At 44.9% G+C, this 9,910-nt stretch overlaps 1 pseudogene; it reads right to left on the bottom strand.

Moving 5' to 3' along the window:
- Nucleotides 1–3,754: 3,754 nt before the first annotated feature.
- LOC119308080 lies at nucleotides 3,755–5,736 on the bottom strand (annotated as a pseudogene).
- Nucleotides 5,737–9,910: the final 4,174 nt, after the last annotated feature.

Below are 9,910 nucleotides of genomic sequence, written 5' to 3'. Positions count from 1 at the left end.
GAGACACTAATTAAATCAGTGGCCCAAGCGATCCCCACTTTTGCAATGAGTGTGTTCAAGTTCTCAGCAACCCTTTGTGAGGAGCTCATGCACATGACCAGAGACTTTTGGTGGGGAGATGATAAAGATCGTCGACGTATTCATTGGTTGAGTTGGGAGAAACTTACAAAACGTAAAAGCCAAGGAGGTATGGGATTCAAAGATCTAAAAGTTTTTAACCAGGCTCTCCTTGCTAGGCAAGCCTGGCGACTTATTGCACATCCGGACAGCTTGTGCGAGAGAGTACTTAAGGCAAAATACTACCAAGGGGCTGATCTGCTAGACACGGCGTTTATTCATAATGCGTCGCCGGGTTGGCAGGGCATCATGCATGGTTTGGAACTCCTTAAAAAGGGATGTATTTGGCGCATTTGCAACGGAAATAGTGTCCGCATCTGAAGAGACAATTGGATCCCGAGAGGAAACATGAAAATAAACATAAACCCAACAAGCTCCCGAACTCGGTGGGTAGCAGATCTCATCGACCAGGAGAGTCACACTTGGAAGGAGGATTACATCATGCGTATATTTACACGCGAAGACGCAAATGATATTTTAAGTATCTACCAAATTATGATGAAGAGGATTATATTGCTTGGCAGCCCGAAAAAATGGAATTTTCAGTGTTCGTAGCGCATACCGGTTAGCCATGGACGAAAAGGATTATGTGGTGATTGGGTCCAGCCACAATACCCAAGGGAATCGCAGTATTTGGAATAATATCTGGAAGACAAAAGTACCCCCAAAAGTACATATTTTTTCATGGAGGCTAGCAACGGAGGCACTGGCGGTTCAAACTAATAGATTTCGTCGCATTCCAGGCCTCACCCCGATTTGTAATGTATGTGGGGCCGATGGTGAAACAGGCTTCCATATGGCACATCAATGCACATTTGCAAGGGCCCTGTGGCACGAACTCAAGGAGGTATGGAACCTGCCCCCTGAGCAGGAAATAAAATATACTGGAAGGGATTGGGTCCTAGTCCTGCTAGATAAGGTGAGTGAAGATATGAAACAAAAATTTATGCTATTTTGGTGGCGTGTTTGGCACCATAGAAATGACGCGATCTTCGCAAAAGGTAAAGCGAAAATTTCCCACTCTGCTCGTTTTCTGCAAAACTATCTTGCAAACCTCCGCTTGATTGCGGACGGAACTTCTGAGATAGATCGAAAAGGGAAAAGTCCGATGGTTAAATTGCCATCTGTGCAACAACATGATAATACAAAGGAAAATAGATGGAAAAAGCCAGAGCTCGGATGGGCTAAGGTCAATGTTGATGGAAGTTTTTTGGAGGAAAGCAGAAGTGGAGCCTGGGGAGCTGTGATTCGAGACCATGATGGAAGAATTATCTTATCAGCTTGGGATTATATACCGCGGTGCAATGGAGCGGACTGCGCGGAAGCCATGGCTTGCCTAGAAGGACTACGGAAGGCAATGTCAGGGACGGACCTACCCTTAATCATCGAGACGAATTGCAGCTCGTTGACAAAGGCGCTCATCCTCTCGTCTATTGACAGATCGGAGATTGGAACAATTGCAAAGGAGTTTCAAGCCATGAAAGGGAACAGAGAAGTTAGAGTTTGCAAAGTAGATAGAAGGGACAATAGGTTAGCTCATAGTCTTGCCCAGTTAGGGCGTAGAGAGTTGCGTGGTGGGGTTATGCAAGGCACAGTGCCAACTTGCGTGTTGAGTGAGGCCTTGCACGATTGTACGAACTATGTTTTCTCTACTTAATTAATACAACTCTCTATTTCAAAAAAAAATCCATCATATTATTAATAAAAATACCATCCTATTTGTAATAAAAATGCCATGCCATGAGAAATAAAAATGCCATCTCTCTAAAATATAAATGCGATCTCTCAATAATAAAAATGCCATCTTCTCAATAATAAAAATTCCATCCTATTATTGATAAAAATACCATCCTATTGGTAATAAAAATGACATGCGCTTGGTAATAAAAATGCCATGCCATGAAAATAAAATGCCATCTCTCAAATATATAAATGTGATCTCTCTCAAAAAAAATGCCATCTTCTGAATAAAAAAAATTGTCATCCTATGAAGAATATGCCATGCTATAAAATATAAAACTGCCATCTGAGAAAATGTAAAAACATTCTGGATTTTTGGACGAACCAAAAAAAGATTAACTTTACAAAACTATATGTAGCATTTCAAACACAGCATGTTTAGAAAGGCCCTCTCAGCCCACTGGCGATGGGCTCCTGTGTGTGGGTTCCACCCGGCCCCTACCTCGTGGCCTTTGTGTGCAATTTTTGGACCAAAAAAAACGACACGTCCGCTAGGAATCAGCGTACAACAAATGACCGGATAATATCTATTTCTCCGTTTCTAAATGTAAGTCTTTTTAAAGATTTCAAATGGACTACCACATACAGATATATATAAACATATTTTAGAGTGTAGATTCACTCATTTTACTCCGTATGTGGTCACTAACTGAAATCTCTAGAAAGACTTATATTTAGGAACGGAGGGAGTACGTGGCAATGGCCTTGCGCCAAGATCCGTGCACGTGCAATGTTCGGCGATGAGGGTGTTCGCTGGCTCTTGCCTCCTGGCTACATCAGCTACCATTTCCATATTAATTTGATGACATAGTATCAGTAAATTGAATGACACTTAATAGTAACATGCAAATAAGCATAGTACTCACTCATCATCAATTCGTCACGTGTCTCATACAAATAAGTTTCTCTCAAGGGAGTTAAAGATGTGGATGCATCCACCTTTTGCCACGAAGGGATGAGCGTGGGTTACTTAGTATGGAGTCCGAACAAACATCAAAATCCCAAAACCCAAACATCTCCAGATTTTCCGCAAAATCCGAGTCCCACCATCACCCATCACGCATCAGCTACTACTTGATTGTTAGAAACCTGAGGATAGACACAAGAGATTAGGCACATGTAAAAGAATGAGCCATAGAAAGGAAAAAAAAAGATATAGAAAATCAAAGCATGTCCTTTTCAAAAGTGAAATGAATAACGAGTTATCATCTGGAATGACATGCATGTCTTGACAGCGGGACTGCTGCGAAGAAAATGGTCAATTGGACACTAGGATGACACTTCAGGTCTCAAAACAATGTATTGCCAAATTTATAGTTCTGTACTTTATGTCTTCATCAGCTAATCATGCCCGCGAGTACAAAACTACTTCTTCCAGATAATGGAAGCTAGTTCAGAAAACACTATACTCCTAGATGAACAGTCCATCCTAAAAAAACATGTTTGTACATTTTAGCAGGTTTACAAATTGGTAGCACAAGACTGTACAACTGGAGGAACAAACTTAAGTAGCTAACATTCTACAGAGATCTGTGCCATTTAAAAATTTGAGCATGTGTATTTAGCAAATAAATACTAGTAGTTCCACTGCAACACTAACTAGAACTTTAACCATTTACAGGCTAACTTCAATGACGACGACATTTTTTTACTGGAGGATGATGATATATAAGTATATAACTATATAAGGCAACACATACTAATTGTAATTGGCAAAAGGAGCAGAACATTATCGCAAGATCATAAAGTGCATGGAATGAATAAGAGATATATCTAAGAAAATTCAAAATCCTAAACATGTGAGTGGATGACATACAGATAATAATGGATCATATAGAAGCATCAGCTAAGAGATAGTTAGTACCCAGAGACACATTGACTGGTAACTTGGCACGCTTCATTTAGCGTGATGTCTGTCTAAACGAACCAGAACATCTGCCAAAGTCTTGTTTTTCGTGACAGACTTCTTACCTGAAAATAGGTTCCTTTCATCAAGGTACAAGAATTTGAACAGAATAGTAACACGAAACAACTCATACTTACAATATATCTCTGCATTTTATATAAGAATTAGGCTAGCAACCAGAAGCTAAAATCGTACAAATTACCACGTAAATATTTGTCAAGAAACTCTCTTTGACCAAGACAATACCTAACTTTATTAGAATGTCAACTATAGAACATGCAGTGTATTAGAAATTTATAAACAACAGATAACTCTAATCATGTTTTAGCCTGGAAAATTTACTTGAAACAAATCACCAAAGAAGGCTGCTGCCACTTCTCAGCATTAACTAGCAGTCAACTAATGATTCAATTGTTTAGAGCTTTAGATCAAAGCTATTGCCAAAGACATGTTGGATTTGTCCCATGAAAATCCCCATATGAACTCCATTTGAGAAATAGTTACAGAAAAGAAGTGGACAGCTTCATAACTGAGAATACGTTGACTATTATATAGGAATAACCTAAGCTACAGTGTACCAGGACAAGGAACATAGCTCTAAAAATTGCTGTTCAAGATAATTTCTATACGACCAAGGCAATAGCTAACATGATTGGAAAACCAACAGGTTGAAATGCTCGAAGAGACATTTGGACAAACTAGAAGCATGCCCCAAGAACACAACAAATGTGGAACACAAGGGGCCAAACACACATGAATTAGACTAAGCAAGTAAGCATAGTCTCATCAACACATCTCTTTTTTCAAGAAATGTGTCACTGTGAATCTGTGATCACCTGGAATCGTGCTTGATCGAAGAAATGAGGGGAGCACACAAGGTAGATAGGAAGTTGTTGCGGACTCGCTCGGAGGAGACATGTCAGTAGGTATTGCAGTACTCTCAATCATCCTCTTCCTGGACATGTCGATGCTGAAATTAACTCTGTCCACGTTGAGATGCAGCAGGTTGGTGTCCAGTGGATCGACAGCAGCAACCAAAGGCATCTCCTTGGCATTACCTCCACTAGGCAAAAGATCAACCGACACCTGGTGCTGCAGCGTCCAGCGGCCGCTCTCGTCGTCGAGCGTGAAGGATGTGATATGGAACGGGTCGACCTCGGCAAAGAGCAGCCTGCCGGCGCTGACCCCCATGTGGCGGTGCTTGATAAGCTGCCTCATTTCGTTCTCGTCCAGTTGGTCAGGAAGCAAAGCATGCTGTGTGCCGGCAGCTCAACGGGGCAGAGTTCAGGCCGGTCGCTGAACGGATCGACGCAGATGGCGCCCCAGCTCACGTCCACCCACCAGAGCCGGCCTCCGAAGTCCAGCACCTCGTGAACCATGTGCATTCGCCGGTGAGGCGGCATCGGGGAAGGCAGGACCAGCTCGTTCCATTCCCCTGTCTCCGAGGAGAACCGGCGCAGCAGGAAGCGGCGCCCGCCGTCGACCTCGGTGAGCTGAGCAGCGGCATACCTCTTGGGCAGCCCGTCGGCGCCGTAGGCCTGGGTGAGGATCCCCATGCCGTCGGTCAAGGTCTCGTCGGCGCCGTCGAAGTCCGGGAGGCGGAGCAGCTGGCCGGTGACCGGGTTGCAGACGAAGCGCGCGAACCTCCGGTAGAGGAGCTTGAGGTCATGAGCCTGGAGGCGGCTCATGTGGGTGTCCAGGAGGAGGAAGCCGTGGCCGCTGGCGGCGAGGACGAGGCCGCGAAACAGGCTGACGCACTCGGGTTGGGGCGGAAAGGGGTCGATGTCGAGGGCGTGGCTGGGCACGGAGACGAAGGAGACGGACGGCGGCGGGGCGAGCGAGGACGACACGCTCCCCGTGGAGTTGGACCCCTGGGAGACCCGGTACATCATCGCCCAGGGAGGGCGCGCGGCGGCGGTGGAGAGGGAGCGGCCAAGGCGGCCGGAGACGACGGCGCGGAGAAGGGACAGCATTTTGGCGGCGGCGGATTTGGTGGGGGAAAGGGAGGGGAGGAGCGGAGAGGCCGAGAGGGAAGGCGAGGCAGCTCTGCCTGGCTGTGGCTGGTTCACGAGCAGTCGAGCACTGGTTCCCGCAGCTCTGACCTCCCTCCGACAATCAGGCTTTCTTTTCCACTGTCAGTGAGACGGACGGCCTATTGGCTATTGGTTCCTCGCGTGGTGTATCCCAACCGGCCAACTTTATGGACCGGCAATGCTTCCTTCCCACAAGCCCCGTCTCGTCGTGGTTATTGAAGGAAAGATTCAAATTGGGGAGAAGGGCTCGGCACATCTCCACCAAATGCATCCGTCCGTGGACTCCTTGAACTCCGGGAGGCGGAACAGCTAGCCAAAGACGTGATTGCAGACGAAGCGTGTGAATTCGAAACTACTTCACAGCCGATGCGAAATGGACGATTCATGGACGATTGATGATCAAATGGCCGTGCTGGACTTCATTCAATATTTTGATGGCTGGATGTGTAGAATCGTGCAGCAGTCGTGCATGGGTGTCGTTTGTGTAGCACTACTGGTGTGAATTTGCGGTAGACGAGCTGCTAAGGGGCGACCTTGAGGAGCACCTCGACGGGAAGGTCCAGGCCGTGGGACTTGAGGGTGCCCAGGAGGAGGAAGCCGTGGCCGCTGGTGGAGGAGGTCACCCTGCCTCATTTCCGCACCATTGATTGAGCCCTGCCGACGCAACTAGCCCCCCACTTTAGTTATTTTATATATGTATTAAGTCGTAGTGCGATTCATTTTCCGCCTCTGTATATGAATGAAATGTTGGTTGATGAATCGTTCGTAGTTCTAATTCAGTGAGTCATTTTCAGTTATATTTGAATGAATCTGCATGTTGTGCTTGGTTGGGGAATTGAAGAAGACATAGTTAGCCAATGACATACGGGTGCCACATGCAAGGAAATTTTGGAGGTTGTATTACATCGATTCTTAGTTTGCACATATACTTTGAAGCCTCCATAATTTTAAGGAAAATCCAATTCCGTAAGTGAACCTTAAAATGGTGACACGTGGCAATTTCCATGACGCACAAATGCACAATGTTCGCTCTCATGTCCCCTCCCAGGAAACAACTCAATCGTTTGGTTCCATACATCCTCCCGAGGGAATGACCCGTCTATAGCATGACACCCTCGTATCACGTAGCATGAAAATTACTGCAAGTATGTATGGCAACTGCTCTGTATAGCATGGAATTCTTACACATGTGACATGTGGACAACTTTGCCTTTGTCATAGCCTAACAATTTAAGGAATGTTAGCTCCCTATTAGCATTCTCGGGAGAAATGTTCAAGAATTGCCATGCTATAATATAGAGACTTGTCGTGCTATTACATAGAGATTTTCCATGCTAAGAAGAAAATAATTGTCATGTTACATCAGAAAGAATTGTCATGCGTTTCAGAGATTTGTCACACCGCAGCAGAGAGAATTGGCAACGTATTTTAGGGATTTACCATGCCGTGCTAGAGATAAATTGTTGGGTCTGTCTACGTCTCAGTCGACTGAGACTTCGCGAAGTCTCAGTCGGCTGACGTCATCAGTACCAGATTTGGCCCGTTTTACCTGCCTCCCTGTTGGGTTTTAATTTCCCCCGTGATGGGCTTGTGGTGTGGGCTTTGTTTGTTTGTCATTTTTAGAGCAGTGATGACCGTACATATGAGCAGGTGTGGAGGCACACACAGCACACAAACAAACTTTGTGCGCCTCATATCATCGCACTATTTTATGTTTCTTCAGGAAAAAAATGGTGTTCAGAGCTAGCTAACTGAACCATGTTGTCCACTGTTCGTGAAGTTGTTCAGAGAAACTTATAGATGTTTCAGACCTCTTCCTAGTTTCAACAAGAGTTCATAAACATGGTTCACTTTGATAGTTAACCTCCCCGCCCCTTAATTAGCTAGTTAACAAACTTCACGTATTAGCTAGTTAAAACTTCAGCAAAGAGTACAGAGCCACGGCGACGTAGCTAGTTAACTTTCTATGCTAGCTAGTTAATTTCCTGTATCAACTAGTAGAACTCACCAAAAAAAGATGACTATCTATAGAAAAAGGTTACAAACCAGTGTAGCAACTTCTTCAAAAGAGCAAACCGTGACACAGTTTCTACATGATATCATCTCTCATCTAACTCTGGATCTTCAAGGCACTGATCTCTGCCTTCTTTCCGTTGTCTGTCGTTTTCAGGGGCCTTCCTTCATCATCCATGTCAGTGCAATGCTGTATTCACAAATGAATATGAGACAATAGTGTTGTAAACAGAGAGACTGGACAACATAAACAAGGCAGAAAACTAAGGATAGGAACCGGGCGGACATTATAGCCACTTTCATTGTGAAGTTTAGACACGATGACCAAAGGTACTTTGAACTTTTTGGCAAATCAGACAGTTTTAGTTCCTTTCATCAATGGTTTTTGCCGCAAAAATAATAATAATAAACACCAGCATATATCACATGAACAGAATGGAGGTAACAACGGAATTGACGACAACAAAACTTAAAACAGTTAAAATAAAAACAGGTTATATGCCACATGTTGGTTGTCAGAAAACTTTTTATTAGGATACACAGGACAAACAAACCTCACCAGCTACTATATATTGTGCACAAAAGAGTACAGACTTGTCTAGATCGCTTCAATAAGGGCGTCTACTGCCATCCGACAGTCCAGGATTTGGGAGTCAGTTTTTAGTAGCGATTTGTTATCCTTTATCTTAGGCGGGGCATTGCCAAGCCTAAAAAAACCTGACTACCGAAAAACAGGGGCACCGTCCTGAACAGCCACAACCATACCAGCTGAAAAAATGCTGGATTACAAGGTAAGTGATAAAAACATTTGAACTAGAATGTGCAACTAAAAAGCAAAATCTTAGAAACTTCACAAAAAGTCTAACAACAAAACCATTAGAAATGAACTTTAACACAAAATATGCTCACGGATCCTCATATATTCCCGAGAGTGTGTTGTGATCCATTGTATTTAGCTGACATGTTCTCAACTCTACTTCAGGAATACACAAAATTTTAGTGATTGCTTGTGTTAAAAAATAGGACAAAATGAACAGCAAAATAATATAGTGCACACACGCACACACGCACACACACTCCCGCCGCCCACTGACAAAATGAAAATGTCAGTCCAGTCAAGGCGCAACACTTGCAGTTGTAAGCCTAATGTTGGACATGCAACTACCAATCACCCTCTCTCGCTCCTCTCCCGCGACACACTAAGAAAACAAAATGCCAGTTGCAGTCGTTTGCTAGACATGCAGTTGCAGCCAGAGCGACACTTGTAGTTGGAAGCCAAGTGTCAGACATGCAACTGCACATCACCTTCTCTCGCCGCCCACTGACAAAAACAAAAACATCAACTGCAGTCAGGGCCGAAAATTATAGTTGCAAGCCTATTGTCGGACATGCAACTACCCCCTCCCCTCGTCGCCTACTGACAAAACAAAAATGTCAATTGCAGTCGGGGTAACACTTCTAGTTACAAGCCTACTGTCAGACACGCAACTGCCCCCCCTCCACCCACCCCCTGAAAAAACATCAGGCGAGTTGTAGTCAGCAAGGAGACATGTGGTTGCAGTCAGGAATGACACTTGCAGTTGCAAGTCTAGTATCAAACATGCAACTCCCGCCGCCCACTTACAAAACATATGTCAAATTGCATTCGCGTGCGTGGGCATGCAGTTGTAGTCGGGTGTGTAGGCATGCAGTTGCAGTCGACACTTGCAGTTGCAAGCCTACTATTGGACATGCAACCCCACCCCTCTCCTACAGAAAACACAAGCTCGGTTGTAGTCATGTGTGTAGGCATGCAGTTGCAGGCGAGGACGACACATGCAGTTGCAAGCCTACTATCGCACATGCAGCTGCCTCCCCCCTCTCCGACAAAAAGCAGTTGCAGTCGGGAGGGAGACATGCAGTTGCAAGCCTACTATTGGACATGCGACTCGCCCCTCTCTCGCCACCCATTTACAAAACAAATGTGAGTTCGATTCGTGTGTATGGGCATGAAGTTACAGTTGGACGGGTGTGTAGGCATGTAGTTGCGGGTCAAGGGCGACACTTCCAGTTGCAAGCCTACTGTCACACATGCAACTCCCCCCCTCTCCCGCCACCCATT

Source organism: Triticum dicoccoides, chromosome 1B, assembly GCF_002162155.2.
Source record: "Triticum dicoccoides isolate Atlit2015 ecotype Zavitan chromosome 1B, WEW_v2.0, whole genome shotgun sequence".
Taxonomy (NCBI): domain Eukaryota; kingdom Viridiplantae; phylum Streptophyta; class Magnoliopsida; order Poales; family Poaceae; genus Triticum; species Triticum dicoccoides.
The sequence above is the reverse complement of the archived record's forward strand: the minus strand, read 5'-3'. Positions and strand labels throughout refer to the sequence as shown.